This window comes from Trachypithecus francoisi, unplaced genomic scaffold (assembly GCF_009764315.1).
Source record: "Trachypithecus francoisi isolate TF-2019V2 unplaced genomic scaffold, Tfra_2.0 Lachesis_group4, whole genome shotgun sequence".
Classification (NCBI taxonomy): Eukaryota; Metazoa; Chordata; class Mammalia; order Primates; family Cercopithecidae; genus Trachypithecus; species Trachypithecus francoisi.
In genome coordinates, this window is record NW_022681469.1 from 66,254,531 (window position 1) to 66,272,294 (window position 17,764).

The following is a 17,764-nucleotide window of genomic DNA, read 5'->3' on the forward strand; positions in this document are numbered from 1 at the left end:
GGAGGCAATGAGCAATAGAACCTCAACTTTGCTATCTATGATGCAGGTGCACAGTTTGAAAACAATTTCATTAATGCATTTTCTAAATGGTAGAAGTTCCAAAATGTAAAATTTCAATATAATCTTAGAATCAGTACAGGTGAAGCGAGAAGTGTAGAGAAAAAAAGAGTAAAAAGGAATGAACAAAGCCTCCAAGAAATATGGGATTATGTGAAAAGACCAAATCTACATCTGATTGGTGTGCCTGAAAGTGACGGGGAGAATGGAACCAAGTTGGAAAACACTCTTCAGGATATCATCCAGAACTTCCCCAACCTAGCAAGGCAGGCCAACATTCAAATTCAGGAAATACAAAAAACGCCACAAAGATACTCCTCGAGAAGAGCAACTCCAAGACACATAATTGTCAGAATCACCAAAATTGAAATGAAGGAAAAAATGTTAACGGCAGCCAGAGAGAAAGGTCGGGTTACCCACAAAGGGAAATCCATCAGACTAACAGCAGATCTCTTGGCAGAAACTCTACAAGCCAGAAGAGAGTGGGGGCCAATATTCAACATTCTTAAAGAAAAGAATTTTCAACCCAGTATTTCATATCCAGCCAAACTAAGTTTCATAAGTGAAAGAGAAATAAAATATTTTACAGACAAACAAATGCTTAGAGATTTTGTCACCACCAGGCCTGCCCTACAAGAGATCCTGAAGGAAGCACTAAATATGGAAAGGAACAACAGGTATCAGCCATTGCAAAAACATGAAAAAATGTAAAGTCCATCGATGCTAGGAAGAAACTGCATCAACTAACAAGCAAAATAACCAGCTAATATCATAATGGCAGGATCAAGTTCACACATAACAATATTAACCTTAAATGTAAATGGACTAAATGGTCCAATTAAAAGACACAGACTGGCAAATTGGATAAAAAGTCAAGACCCATCAGTTTGCTGTATTTAGGAGTCCCATCTCACATGCAGAGACATACATAGGCTCAAAATAAAGCGATGGAGGAAGATCTACCAGGCAAATGGAAAACAAAAAAAAGCAGGGGTTGCAATTCTGTCTCTGATAAAAAAGACTTTAAACCATCAAAGATCAAAAGAGACAAAGAAGGCCATTACATAATGGTAAAGGGATCAATTCATCAGGAAGAGCTAACTATCCTAAATATATATGCACTCAATACAGGAGCAACCAGATTCATGAAGCAAGTCTTTAGAGATTTACAAAGAGACTTAGACTCCCATACAATAATAATGGGAGACCATAACACCCCATTGTCAACATTAGACAGATCAATGAGAAAAAAAGTTAACAAGAATATCCAGGAATTGAACTCAACTCTGCACCAAGCGGACCTAATAAACATCTACAGAATTCTCCACCCCAAATCAACAGAATGTACATTCTTCTCAGCACCAAATCGCACTTATTCCAAAATTGACCACATAGGTGGAAGTGAAACACTCCTCAGAAAAAACAAAAGAACAGAAATTAAGACAAACTGTCCCTCAGACCACGGTGCAATCAAACTAGAACTCAGGACTAAGAAACTCAATCAAAACCGCTCAACTACATGGAAACTGGACAACCTGCTCCTGAATGTCTACTGGGTACGTAACGAAATGAAGGCAGAAATAAAGATGTTCTTTGAAACCAATGAGAACAAAGATACAACATACCAGAATCTCTGGGACACATTTAAAGCAGTGTGTAGAGGGAAATTTATAGCACTAAATGCCCACAAGAGAAAGTTGGAAAGATCTAAAATTGAAACTCTAACATCACAATTAAAAGAACTAGAGAAGCAAGAGCAAACACATTCAAAAGCTAGTGGAAGGCAAGAAATAACTAAGATCAGAGCAGAACTGAAGGAGATAGAGACACAAAAAACCCTCCAAAAAATCAATGAATCCAGGAGCTTGTTTTTGGAAAAGATCAACAAAATTCATAGACCACTAGCAAGACTAATAAAGAAGAAAAGAGAGAAAAATCAAATAGACCCAATAAAAAATTATAAAGGGGATATCACCACTGACCCACAGAAATACAAACCACCATCAGAGAATACTATAAACACCTCTATGCAACTAAACTAGAAAACCTAGAAGAAATGGATAATTTCCTGGACACTTACACTTTCCCAAGACTAAACCAGGAAGAACTTGAATCTCTGAATAGACCAATAGCAGGCTCTGAAATTGAGGCAATAATAATAGCCTACAAACCAAAAAGAGTCCAGGACCAGACGGATTCATAGTGGAATTCTACCAGAGGTACAAGGAGGAGTTGGTACCATTCTTTCTGAAACTATTCCAATCAATAGAAAAAGAGGGAATCCTCCCTAACTCATTTTACGAGGCCAACATCACCTTTATACCAAAGCCTGGCAGAGACACAACAAAAAAAGAGAATTTTAGACCAATATACCTGATGAACATCGATGCAAAAATCCTCAATGAAATACTGGCAAACCAAATCCAGCAGCACATCAGAAAGCTTATCCAGCATGATCAAGTGGGCTTCATTCCTGGGATGCAAGGCTGGTTCAATATACACAAATCAATAAACACAATCCAGCATATAAACAAAACCAAAGAAAAACACCACATGATTATCTCAATAGATGCAGAAAAGGCCTTTGACAAAATTCAACAGCCCTTCATACTAAAAACTCTCAATAAATTCGGCATTGATGGAACATATCTCAAAATAATAAGAGCTATTTATGACAAACCCACAGCCAATATCATACTGAATGGGCAAAAACTGGAAAAATTCCCTTTGTAAACTGGCACAAGACAGGGATGCCCTCTCTCACCACTCCCATTCAACATAGTGTTGGAAGTTCTGGCTAGGGCAATCAGGCAAGAGAAAGAAATAAAGCATATTCAATTAGGAAAAGAAGAAGTCAAATTGTCCCTGTTTGCAGATGACATGACTGTATATTTAGAAAACCCCATTGTCTCAGCCCAAAATCTCCTTAAGCTGATAAGCAACTTCAACAAAGTCTCAGGATACAAAATCAATGTGCAAAATCGCAAACATTCTTATACACCAGTAACAGACAAACAGAGAGCAAAATCATGAATGATCTCCCATTCACAATAGCTTCAAAGAGAATAAAATACCTAGGAATCCAACTTACAAGGCATGTGAAGGATCTCTTCAAGGAGAGCTAAAAACCACTGCTCAACGAAATAAAAGAGGACACAAACAAATGGAAGAATATTCCATGCTCATGGATAGGAAGAATCAATATCGTGAAAATGGCCATACTGCCCAAGGTAATTTATAGATTCAATGCCATCCCCATTAAGCTACCACTGACTTTCTTCACAGAAATGGAAAAAGCTACTTTAAAGTTCATATGGAACCAAAAAAGACCTCGCATTGCCACGAAAATCCTAAGCCAAAAGAACAAAGCTGGAGGCACCATGCTACCTGACTTCAAACTATATTACAGGACTACGGTAACCAAAACAGCATGGTACTGGTACCAAAACAGAGATATAGAACAATGGAACAGAACAGTGCCCTCAGAAATAATGCCACACCTCTACAGCCATCTGATCTTTGACAAACCTGACAAAAACAAGAAATGGGGAAAGAATTCCCTATTTAATAAATTGTGCTGGGAAAATCAGCTAGCCATAAGTACAAAGCTGAAACTGGATCCTTTCCTTACTCCTAATACGAAAATTAATTCAAGATGGATTAGAGACTTAAATGTTAGAGTTAAAACTATAAAAACCCTAGAAGAAAACTTAGGTAATACCATTCAGGACATAGGCATGGGCAAGGACTTCATGTCTAAAACACTAAAAGCAATGGCAACAAAAGCCAAAATTGACAAATGGGATCTAATTAAACTAAAGAGCTTCTGCACAGCAAAAGAAACTACCATCAGAGTGAAAAGGCAACCTACAGAATGGGAGAACATTTTTGCAATCTACTTATCTGACAAAGGGCTAATATCCAGAACCTATAAAGAACTCAATCAAATTTACAAGAAATAAACAAACAACCCCATCAAAAAGTGGGCAAAAGATATGAACAGACACTTCTCAATAGAAGACATTCATACAGCCAAGAGACACATGAAAAAATGCTCATCATCACTCGCCATCAGAGAAATGCAAATCAAAACCACAATGAGATATCATCTCACACCAGGTAGAATGGCGATCATTAAAAAATCAGGAAACAACAGGTGCTGGAGAGGATGTGGAGAAATAGGAACACTTTCACACTGTTGATGGGACTGTAAACAAATCCAACCATTGTGGAAAACAGTGCGGCCATTCCTCAAGGATCTAGAATGAGAAGTACCATTTGACCTAGGCATCCCATTACTGGGGATATACCCAAAGGATTATGAGTCATGCTGCTATAAAGACACATGCACACGTATGTTTATTGTGACACTATTCACAATAGCAAAGACTTAGAATCAACCCAAATGTCCATCAGTGACAGACTGGATTAAGAAAATGTGGCACATATACACCATGGAATACTATGCAGCCATAAAAATGGATGAATTTGTGTCCTTTGTAGGGACATGGATGCAGCTGGAAACCATCATTCTTAGCAAACTATCACAAAAACAGAGAACCAAATACCGCATGTTCTCACTCATGGGTGGGAATTGAACAATGAGATCACTTGGACACAGGAAGGGGAACATCACACACTGGGTCCTATTGAGTGGAGGGGGGTGTGGGTGAGGGAAGGCATTGGGACATATACCTAATGTAAATGACAAGTTGATGAGTGCAACACACCAACATGGCACATGTATACATATATAACAAACCTGCACATTGTGCACATGTACCCTACAACTTAAAGTATAATAAAAAATAAAAACATAAAAAAACAAAAAAACAAATTTTCAACAACAACAACAACAAAAAAAAACAAAGAATCAGTACAGGTAATCCTTCAGTTGGAAATAAAAACATAATTTTGAGTGACATGTCAGCTTTCTGTTGATGGCAATTGGTTTATTCAGCTTTTCTATACATTTGATTTATGACATGACCTTCTGGGGTTTTCAGCTGCTTTAAAGAACTAGTGCCAAATAGCAGATTCATGTAAACCTAAAAATGACTCTGAAACTTAAAACTCTGAGTTAATGAAAGGCTAACGACAACAGGAACTATTTTTAGTAGAAGGTAAAGTTTACTAGTTATTTATTTGATTTAGATGTATCCAAGAGCTAGCAAAACATATTACTTTATATTTAATTATCTTGCAAACTGGCAGTATAAAGCAAACAAAATCTGACAGAGTATTTTCAAGATCATAAAATCTGTGAATTTCATTGAAAGGTTTTTTTTGGATTTTTAAAAGCTGGTTTTGCTTTTATGATTTATATATTTTTTTATTCATTTGAGTAGCACAAGCTGTGCTGTACTAAAGGGTTTGGTCAGCATTCTTGGCAGGCTGCAGGTCTTGATTTAAAGAAACTTTACCATGTTACTATTTCCACTCTCCCAATCCTGCTCTCTCACCTTGTTTAAAGAGATTTTTTATCCAGCACCAGTGTAAAGGTGATGAGAAAGCAAATAAACAGTGTGAAACATAACTATAATATTGTTTTAAACCAGTGCTTTATAACACATTTAGATAAGTTAAAAAATATTTCTCATATTCTTTCCATATTCTGATCATTTGGTATATGCTGATCTTTTGTTATAATATATTGCAAAATAATTTGACAAAAACAATAGAGCTAACTGGTATTTTGTATGGTCATATATAATCAAAAAGCCTTAATTTCTATTTCAGGTTTTGTTCATCATTTCAACTGTTGAATCTTTTTATTCTTGAAAGTCAGAATATTTTCAAATTTCTTACTATTTAACCAATAACCAATACTCATATCAATAGTTATAATCATAAACATTAAGTCTTATTTATTGGGTGCACATGATCATTTGTTTTAATTAGTAATTACTTGATAAAGAAATGGTACAGGACGTGCGGTTCCAGGATGGCCGAATAGGAACAGCTCCAGTCTCCAGCTCCCAACGTGAGCAACACAGAAGACAGATGATTTCTGTATTTCCAACTGAAGTACCGGGTTCATCTCACTGGTGTGTCAGACAGTGGGTGCAGGACAGTGGGTGCAGCCTAATCAGCGAAAGCCGAAGCAGGGCGAGGCATCACCTCACCCGGGAAGCACAAGGGGGAAGGGAATTCCCTTTCCTAGCTAAGGAAAACCATGACACACAACACCTGGAAAATCGGGTCACTCCCACCCTAATACTGCACTTTACCAAGGGTCTGAGCAAACAGCAAACCAGGAGATTATATCCCACGCCTGGTTCAGAGGGTCCCACGCCCACGGAGCCTCCCTCATTGCTGGCACAACAGTCTGAGATCTAACTGCAAGGTGGCAGTGAGGCTGGGGGAGCAAACAGCAAACCAGGAGATTATATCCCATGCCTGGTTCAGAGGGTCCCATGCCCACGGAGTCTCCCTCATTGCTAGCACAACAGTCTGAGATCTAACTGCAAGGTGGCAGTGAGGCTGGGGGAGAGGCGCCCGCCATTGCTGAGGCTTAAGTAGGTAAACAAAGCGGCCAGAAAGTTCAAACTGGGTGAAGCCCACCGCAGCTCAAGGAGGACTGCCTGTCTTTGTAGACTCCACCTCTGGGGTCAGGGAATAGCCAAACAAAAGACAGCAGAAACCTCTGTGGATGTAAATGTCCCTGTCTGACAGCTTTGAAGAGAGTAGTGGTTCTCCCAGCATGAAGTTTGAGATCTGAGAATGGACAGACTGCCTGCTCAAGTGGGTCCCTGACCCCCAAGTAGCCTAACTGAGAGACATCCCCAACTAGGGGCAGACTGACAAATCACACATCACATGGTTGGGTACCCCTCTGAGACGGAGCTTCTAGAGGAACGATGAGACAGCAACATTTGCTGTTCAGCAATATTCACTCTTCTGTAGCCTCCACTGCTGATACCCAGGCAAACAGGGTCTGGAGTGGACTTCGAGCAAACTCCAACAGACCTACAGCTGACGGTCCTGACCGTTAGAAGGAAAAATAACAAACAGAAAGGACATCCACACCAAAACCCCATCTGGACGTCACCATCATCAAAGACCAAAGGCAGATAAAACCATAAAGATGGGGAAAAAGCAAAGCAGAAAAGCTGAAAATTCTAAAAATCAGAGCACCTCTTCCCCTCCAAAGGAACACAGCTCCTTGCCAGCAACAGAACAAAGCTGGACGGAGAATGACTTTCACGAGTTGAGAGAAGAAGGCTTCAGACAATCAAGCTTCTCAGAGCTAAAGGAGGAAGTTTGAACGCAGTGCAAAGAAGCTAAAAACCTTGAAAAAAGATTTGACAAATATATAACTAGAATAACCAATGTAGAGAAGTCTTTACATGACCTGACAGAGCTGAAAACCATGACACAAGAACTACGTGACAAATGTACAAGCTTCAGTAACTGACTCCATCAACTGGAAGAAACGGTATCAGTGATTGAAGATCAAATGAATGAAATAAAGTGAGAAGAGAAGTTTAGAGAAAAAAGAGTAAAAAGAAATGAACAAAGTCTCCAAGAAATATGGTATTATGTGAAAAGACCAAATCTACGTCTTATTGGTGTACCTGAAAGTGATGGGGAGAATGGAACCAAGTTGGAAAACACTCTTCAGGATATCATCCAGGAGAACTTCCACAACCTAGCAAGGCAGGCCAACATTCAAATTCAGGAAATACAAAGAATGCCACAAAGATACTCCTCCAGAAGAGCAACTCCAAGACACACAATTGTCAGATTCACCAAAGTTGAGATGAAGGAAAAAATGCTAAGGGCAGCCAGAGAGAAAGGTCGGGTTACCCATAAAGAGAAGTCCATCAGACTAACAGTGGATCTCTCGGCAGAAACTACAAGCCAGGAGAGAGTGGGGGCCAATATTCAACATTCTTAAAGAAAAGAATTTTCAACCCAGAATTTCATATCCAGCCACACTGTTTCATAAGTGAAGGAGAAATCAAATCCTTTACAGAAAAGCAAATGCTGCTAGATTTTGTCACCACCAGGCCTGCCCTACAAGAGATCCTGAAGGAAGCACTAAACATGGAAAGAAACAACTGGTACCAGCCACTGCAAAAACATGCCAAAATGTAAAGTCCATCAATGCTAGTAAGAAACTGCATCAACTAACGAGCAAAATAACCAGCTAACATCATAATGACAGTATCAAGTTCACACATAACAATAGTAACCTTAAACATAAACGGGCTAAATGCTCCAATTAAAAGACACAGATTAGCAAACTGGATAGAGTCAAGACCCATCAGTTTGCTGTATTCAGGAGACCCATCTCACATGCAGAGATACACATAGGGTCAAAATAAAGGGATGGAGGAAGATCTACCAAGCAAATGGAAAACAAAACAAACAAACAAAAAAGGCACAGGTTGCAATCCTAGTCGCTGATAAAGCAGACTTTAAACCATTAAAGATCAAAAGAGACAAAGAAGGCCATTACATAATGGTAAAGGGATCAATTCATCAGGAAGAGCTACCAATTCTAAACATATACCGACTCAATACAGGAGCACCCAGATTCATAAAGCAAGTCCTTAGAGACTTACAAATAGACTTAGACTCCCACACAATAATAGAGACTTTAACACCCCACTGTCAACATTAGACAGATCAGTGAGACAGAAAGTTAACAAGGATATCCAGGAATTGAACTCAGCTCTGCACTAAGTGGACCTGACAGACATCTACAGAACTCTCCACCACAAATCAACAGAATATATATTCTTCTCAGCACCACATCACACTTATTCCAAAATTGATCACATAGTTGGATGTAAAGCACTCCTCAGCAAATGTAAAAGAACAGAAATTATAACAAACTGTCCCTCAGACCACAGTGCAATCAAACGAGAACTCAGGACTAAGAAACTCAATCAAAACCGCTCAACTACATGGAAACTGAACAACCTGCTCCTGAATGACTACTGGGTAAATAACAAAATAAAGGCAGAAATAAAGATGTTCTTTGAAACCAGTGAGAGCAAAGAAAGATACAATGTACCAGAATCTCCGGGACACATTTAAAGCAGTGTGTAGATGGAAATTTATAGCACTAAATGCCCACAAGAGAAAGCAGGAAAGATCTAAAATTGACACCCTAATATCACAATTAAAAGAACTACAGAAGTATGTGCAAACACATTCAAAAGCTAGCAGAAGTCAAGAAATAACTAAGATTAGAGCAGAACTGAAGGAGACAGAGACACAAAAAACCCTTCAAAAAACGAATGAATCCAGGAGTTGGTTTTTTTGAAAAGATCAACAAAATTGATAGACTACTAGCAAGTCTAATAGAGAAGAAAAGAGAGAAGAATCAAACAGACACAATAACAATTGATAAAGGTGATATCACCACTGACCCCACAGAAATACAAACTACCATTAGAGAATACTATAAACACCTCTTTTCAAATAAACTAGAAAACCTAGAAGAAATGGATAAATTCCTGGACACATACACCCTCCCTAGACTAAACCAGAAAGAAGTTGAATGCTTGAATAGATCAATAACAGGCTCTGAAATTGAGGCAATAATTAATAGCCTACCAACCAAAAAAAGTCCAGGACCAGACAGATTCACAGCCACATTCTACCAGAGGTATGAGAAGCAGCTGGTACCATTACTTCTGAAACTATTTCAAACAACAGAAAAGAGGGAATCTTCCCTAACTCATTTTATGAGGCCAACATCTTCCTGAAACAAAAGCCTGGCAGAGACACAACAAAAAAAGAGAATTTTAGACCAATATACCTGATGAACATCGATGCAAAAATCCTCAATGAAATACTGGCAAACCAAATCCAGCAGCACATCAAAAATCTTACGAACCACAATCAAGTGGGCTTCATTCCTGGGATGCAAGGCTGGTTCAACATATGAAAATCAATAAACGTAACCCACCATATAAACAGAACCAAAGACAAAAACCACATGATTATCTCAATAGACGCAGAAAAGACCTTTGACAAAATTCAACAGCCTTTCATACTAAAAACTCTGAATAAATTCAGTACTGATGGAACATATTTCAAAATAAAAGAGCTATATTAAGACAAACCCACAGCCAATATCATACTGAATGGGCAAAAACTGGAAGCATTCCCTTTGAAAACTGGCACAAGACAGGGATACCCTCTCTCACCACTCCCATTCAACATAGTGTTGGAAGTTCTGGCTAGGGCAATCAGGGAAGAGAAAGGAATAAAGCATATTCAATTAGGAAAAGAAGAAGTCAAATTGTCCCTGTTTGCAGATGACATGACTGTATATCTAGAAAACCCCATCGTCTCAGCTCCAAATCTCCTTAAGCTGATAAGCAACTTCAGCAAAGTCTCAGGATACAAAATCAATGTGCAAAATCAATGTGCAAAAATCACAAGCATTCTTATACACCAATAACAGACAAACAGAGATCAAAATCATGAATGAACTCCCATTCACAATAGCTTCAAAGAGAATAAAATACCTAGGAATCCAACTTACAAAGGATGTGAAGGACCTCTTTAAGGAGAACTACAAACCACTGCTCAAGAAAATAAAAGAGGACACAAACAAATGGAAGAACATACCATGCTCATGGATAGGAAGAATCAATATCATGAAAATGGCCATACTGTCCAAGGTAATTTATAGATTCAATGCCATCCCCATCAAGCTACCAATGACTTTCTTCACAGAAATGGAAAAAACTACTTTAAAGTTCATATGAAACGAAAAAAGAGCCCTCATTACCATGACAATCCTAAACCAAAAGAACATAGCTGGAGGCATCACACTATCTGACTTCAAACTATACTACAAGGCTACAGTAACCAAAACAGCTTGGTACTGGTACCAAAACAGATATATAGAACAATGGAACAGAACGGAGCCCTCAGAAATAATGCCACACATCTACAGCCATCTCATCTTTGACAAACCTGACAAAAACAAGAAATGGGGAAAGGATTCCCTATTTAGTAAATGGTTTTGGGAAAACTGGCTAGCCATAAGTAGAAAGCTGAAACTGGATCCCATCCTTACACCTTATACAAAAATTAATTCAAGATGGATTAGAGACTTCTATGTTAGACCTAAAACCATAAAAACTCTAGAAAGAAAACCTAGGTAGTACCATTCAGGACGTAGGTATGGACAACTACTTCATGTCTAAAACACTAAAAGCAATGGCAACAAAAGCCAAAATTGACAAATGGGATCTAATTAAATTAAAGAGCTTCTGCACAGCTAAAGAAACTACCATCAAAGTGAACAGGCAACCTGAAGAATGAGAGAAAATTTTTACAATCTACTCATCTGACAAAGGGCTAATATCCAGAACCTACAAAGAACTCAAACAAATTTACAAGAAAAAAACAACCCCATCAAAACGTGGGCTAAGGATATGAACAGACACTTCTCAAAAGAAGACATTTGAGGCCGGGTGCGGTGGCTCCAGCCTGCAATCCCAGCACTTTGGGAGGCCGAGACGGGCGGATCAGGAGGTCAGGAAATCGAGACCATCCTGGCTAACCCGGTGAAACCCCGTCTCTACTAAAAAAAAAAAAAAAAAAAAAAAAAAACTAACCAGGCGAGGTGGCGGGCGCCTGTAGTCCCAGCTACTCGGGAGGCTGAGGCAGGAGAATGGCGTGAACCCGGGAGGCGGAGCTTGCAGTGAGCCGAGATCCGGCCACCACTGCACTCCAGCCCGGGCGACAGAGCGAGACTCCATCTCAAAAAAAAAAAAAAAAAAAAAAAGACATGCATGCAGCCAACAGACACATGAAAAAATGCTCATCATCACTAGCCATTTGAGAAATGAAAATCAAAACCACAATGAGATACCATCTCACACCAGTTAGAATGGTGATCATTAAAAAATCAGGAAACAACAGGTGCTGGAGAGGATGTGGAGAAATAGGAAAACTTTTACACTGTTGGTGGGACTGTAAACAAGTTCAACTATTGTGGAAGACAGTGTGGCAATTCCTCAAGGATCTAGAACGAGAAATACCATTTGACCCAGCCATCCCATTACGGGGGATATACCCAAAGGATTGCGAGTCATGCTGCTATAAAGACACATGTACACGTATGTTTATTGTGGCACTATTCACAATAGCAAGGACTTGGAATCAACCCAAATGTCCATCAATGACAGACTGGATTGAGAAAATGTGGCACATATACACCATGGAATACTATGCACCCATAAAAAGGATGAGCTCGTGTCCTTTGTGGGGACATGGATGAAGCTGGAAACCATCATTCTCAGCATACCATCACAAGAGCAAAAAACCAAACACTGCATGTTCTCACTCATAGGTGGGAATCGAACACTGAGATCACTTGGACACAGGAAGGCAACATCACATACCAGGGCCTGTTCTGGGGTGAGGGGAGGGGGGAGGGATAGCATTAGGAGACAAACCTAATGTAAATGATGAGTTAATGAGTGAAGCACACCAACATGACACATGTATACATATGTAACAAACCTGCATGTTGTGCATATGTACCCTAGAACAGAAAGTATAAAAAAAAAAGAAATGGTACAATTTATACAACAGTTTCTGTGATGAGCACAATTTTTGTTCCCCATTATTTCATTTTCATATATTTCCTTAATATTTCCAGAAGAATCCCTAGAAAATGTCCAAACTTGAAAGAGATGATAGTCATGTAATTTATTTTTCCACTTTGGCATGTACTGAAAGCAGGTTTGTCACTTCCTATCTTAGAGTGAGCATTTTAATATTTTTTGTAATTCTATACATTATTTTTCCTGCTCTTAAAGCTCAGACATTATACAAATAATTCTCCAAAGTATCACAAATATTATAAATATGTATTTATTCCCACATGATCGTTTTCTTCTTTTTCTTACATTTCCAGAATTCTTTCAAAACACTAGTCATTGAACCCAAATTCTGAAATTACAAAAGGTATCAAGTTCTGTATCTAAAAATAAGAACACCTGATGGGCGTAATCTTTAAAACAAATTACTGAGAAATTCAGCAAACAAACGTCTGCAATTAAATTGTATGATAATACTCTGGAAATGAGGTCTCAAGTGAAGATGAAACACTGAACAAGATTCAGCCCTTAGAGGTCTATTCATCCAGCAGATGATTCTTGAGAGATGTAGACACTTCAATTTATGGCTCTTTTAAAAAACTATAGTTAAGTGCATATATCACTATTTTTTTTTTTTTTTTTTTTTGCAGTGGGAATAATATGAAGCAACATAAAAAGGAAACAACCACCCTTCATTCATTATTTCTGTCTTTGGACATCCTGTAGTAAATAAAACACCTTAAAATTACGTAGATTGAGGAAGTTTTGATCTGTACAATGAAGTTTAAGCTCTGTATCACCTACATATTTTTCTTTTCCTTTATTTTATGAATTCCAATATGCTTCTCTGACATTTATGGGCCAATAAACAGGTTCCCTCTTGGCTAATTTAACACCTGCACATTGGGCTTAGTATAAACATAAAATCTGAATAACTTAGATGGCTAAAATTTCTTATGCTGGTTTAGAAGATTCTACCTAGCTCTTAAGAACCCAGTCCAACGAGGAGCTCACATAGTAAATTCTGAACTGAACAAGAGACAAAGTAATTATCACCATGTGATGGTTTTAAGGGACAACTGTCCCTTCCATATTTCTGGATATTTTATGTAAGGGGTTCCTCTATTATCCTGCTTTAATCCATGTCATTCAATGTATATTCACTAACTGCTATTAGTGAACACTTAGGAAAGTCTGTGTCGATGGAAACTCAAAAGATATTGCGAGATGTAAAGTGAGCAGAATATCCCCGAAAGTTAGTAATCTAATATATGTGATAAAATGCTAACACAAAACCACCATTAAAAAGTAATATGTAAGCAAGTGCAACACATCCTAATATTGTACAGTTAAGCAGGCCCAAGCTAAAGCGATCATTAAAGTGAAACCATCAAATAAGTTGAAATCACTTTGTTACCACCTGTTTTTCCCAATGAATCATCAAAAACACAGCAAGATTTCAATTATAATATATAGACCCTACAAACAAATTGAATTTAAATAAAGTAGGTGAACAATAACAGCAGACAAGACGTTGAAGAATATTGAATTATTCTTTCTCATAGAAGAATAGAGAAAATATTGTTCATACTCTGAATGATAATTTTACAAATCAAGTCATTCTTGTCATACTCAATTAATCATAATCTTAAGTCACTTAGGGCATATAGCACTGCTCCAAAAACTGATTTCTCTCCCAGCTGCTGAAATGGTCTGCTGCAACCTTAAGACCACTTTTACCTAGTAGTGTGTTAAGCCATCTGCCATGACTCTAAAATTAGTATCACCTATCACCATCACTCACTAATCAGAATTTACTGGCTCCCAAAAGATTCTTTAGTGCCCATAAGCTTTCTCTCAAAATCATAGGCAATATTTATCTTCCTAATAAAACCCTAACCTTTTCTTCGTTCTTCAGACATATCAAAGACCACCTGATCGACGTGTATGCTCTGAACTGCAATTTTTGCTTCCACAAATAAAATGTTAAATTTAGATATTCATCCCTATGCTGTATGTTGACTTTGACAATACTATTTCTACATACTTAAATTTATTTATTTCAATTTTTTTACAAGAACATCAAACATGTTTTATTAGCATAAGAAAGTAGCTGTAACACGGCACATCAAGCAGAAACATACATTACTAGTCAAAGGGTTAGTGTTGCATACAAATACAGCTTTGCTTTTTTTGTAGCCTTGGCAATCGCCATAGGGATGTAAAATCACATTTTGTAGCAGCTAGTGTAGAAACTATGGAGTGCTCACCAGTAGTATAGAGCACAGTCACAAAAAGATATAAAAATGGATGTGGCTGTTTTACTGCCAAATATCTATAACTGTAAATTCAGTTCTGTTACTTAGAAGTGAACACTAGAACTTGAAATAACTTCAAGAACAGCTCACTCCAGTACTGATACATATTACTCAAAATGATGAAAAGGAGCTAAGCTATTTATGGATACAATGGTTATCCAATACCTTTTAAATCTAAATTTTAGATTTCAGATTTTCCATTAAGAATAACTGCACTGAGATTCTATAAATTACACTTAATTCAGCCATGAGAATTTACAACAAAGAGATAAGTACTGCTATCCAAATTATTAATTATAGTTTAACAATAATCCCAACATCTCCAACCACTGAAGTTCTTATTTTCTGACTTGTTCGGTAATCTTCTAGTTTCATCTTCTTCATGGTTCACAAACTCATTATGGGCATAGAAAAATATCCAGCTTTTATGAAACAACAATTAGACTGCATGTCAACTTTAAAAACTCACATGGAAGAATACATTGTAGCAGCTATTCCAAATACTTGTTTTAAATTAAAGCATTCATTAAAAATATCGTACTTAGGGCCTTTAAATAAAATTCTACTACTAATTTTGTAAGTCTGAAACTTTAAGAATGACTATTCAGAAAAGCTGGTTTACTTATCAGTACCTTTTGCAGAGAAGAAAAGGAGTGTAACTATAAACTACATCAACACTTAATTGAACTGCACTATGCCCTTGTGACCAGAAACTTGCATTTTTTTTTTCTTAAAAGGAAAGCAGTCTTTTATTTATTTATTTATTTATTTTGCACTCCCAAAGCTTGAATTATAGCAACTACAAACATCATTACTTCTGGAAGATTATAGAAAAACATAGACAAAATAATTTCAAACAGTCACAATGCTGAAATACTCATCCAATATTAAGCATTTGTCCTTCAGAAAGAAATAGAATTCTTCATAACAAATGCCCCAGTGTTGCCTCACTGAATTACTACAGCCATTAAAAACTGTTAGCTAAATCACCAAAATGTTTTTGTAGTCTTACTGAATACCTGTAGTTCTATCCTGTTGTTTCAATAGGCACCACATTTATCTGAATAAGTAACAGCAGATTGCATCTGACAGATACTAACACTAAGCTTACATACTGTATGAGAAAGCCCACCACTCATATGTTTGTTGCTATAGGTGTGCTATCTCATCCACATGAAAGCAGATCTAGTTAATACCCTTTGAGGACAGGAGAGTTTACTTTGGCTTGACCGGTCCTCATTTTAACTTGTGAATCCTAACTTTTTGTTTGTAACGATACTTTTAAAAATTCCTGTAACATTGATGGTAAAGGGAGTTAATCAATCCATCATAGGTAGTGCACCTGCAGATTACTGCATGGCAGATGTATTGCAGGCTAAAAGGAGAAGTTCCATCTAGAGATATAGTAAGCAACAGTTCAAAACACATGCAAGACATGGGATCTTTATAATGTTCTAAAAGTTCTCTGTTTCATTTTAGAAGTGAAATCCACACAGCTCATGGGCATCAAAACTAAAGTTGTGAATCCACTGCTCAGGTTGTGTATGCAGGATTTTTTGTCAATGCAAAAGCTTAGAGAAGAGGTTGTCCTTGTGCTCAGAGTTCATGAGCAAAATTTGCCTTTAGGTTTCCCTTGGGAAAGGTGCATCACTTCACAGTAACAGGGATTTCCTGTAATCTGAAGCAAATAGGACAGGAGACAGTGTATGTAATCAGTGTGTAGACTTTCCAAGTTCCCTATCTGGTCACATGGGCATGGCCGTCTCCAGATACCTGACACTGCTTCTCCTTCCATGACTGCAAACACAAGGTGGTCCTCTTCTCTTCCAAGTCACAATTACCTTGCAGAATTGCAGAACTGTTTCCTCTTACTTCAGTCATTCCAGGAGTTAACTTTGGTCTCAGCTTATATAATGGGTTAGCCTGTACAGTAGTTTCAAATGTGTGTATTTGTGCATTAGGAGGGGGAATCAACTTCTTATTCAATACTAACCCATCTTCTCTATCTTCTTTGTCTTCTGTAGAAACTAAAGATGGATCAAATGTATCAAAAATGTTGAATGTGGACTCACGGGAGCTGTATGCTGTTGAATCAAATGTCTTTTTTGGGCTAAATGTGAACCAGTAGGAAAAGGACATTTCTCAAGCATTAATTCAGAAAGACAGATTTTTCTTTTATTAGAGAAAAGAGGCTTGACTGCAATAATTTAAATAATTTTGTACATGAAAGAAATTTTGTGTACATCAATCCATCAGAGAGCAAAGGTGTCAGATGTGGAATGTTCCACTTGTGGTGTCATGTCAGTTCTCAAAGAGTTTCTATTTAGGAGAAATTTGGATTTTGGATTTTTGGAATAGCAGTATTGCTATTCTCAATCTGTATACCATCCATCTGTATATCATGGTGGTTTTAACCCGTATTGACGATTGGTGATGCTATCCATCAATCTGTATATCATGGTGGTTTTAACCCATATTTACCATACGATTAGATAAATTTGTTGTATTTTCTATTGTGTTGTGTTTCTAGGTATAGTCCGAATATCCTGTGGATGAGTATTATGTCAAATATATTATTGAAAACATATTTCTCCACTTTGCCTATTGACTTATGTGCTCTTAGTTTAGTTTATAAACAAAAATAATTATGTTTACTATAATTCTCTACTGATTAATACTTTTTGCATGATGTACCTAAAACTTGGTCAACCCTAGTGTCACCAAGATGTTAAGTTTTCCTATGAAAATTGTATTTATTTACAGATACATAAATAAAAACAAAGTTGGATGTTTTTATCTTTCTATATA

At 37.4% G+C, this 17,764-nt stretch overlaps 1 pseudogene; it reads right to left on the bottom strand.

Annotated features, from left to right (window-relative positions):
- Window positions 1-16,171: 16,171 nt before the first annotated feature.
- On the bottom strand, window positions 16,172-17,348 carry LOC117072145 (annotated as a pseudogene).
- Window positions 17,349-17,764: the final 416 nt, after the last annotated feature.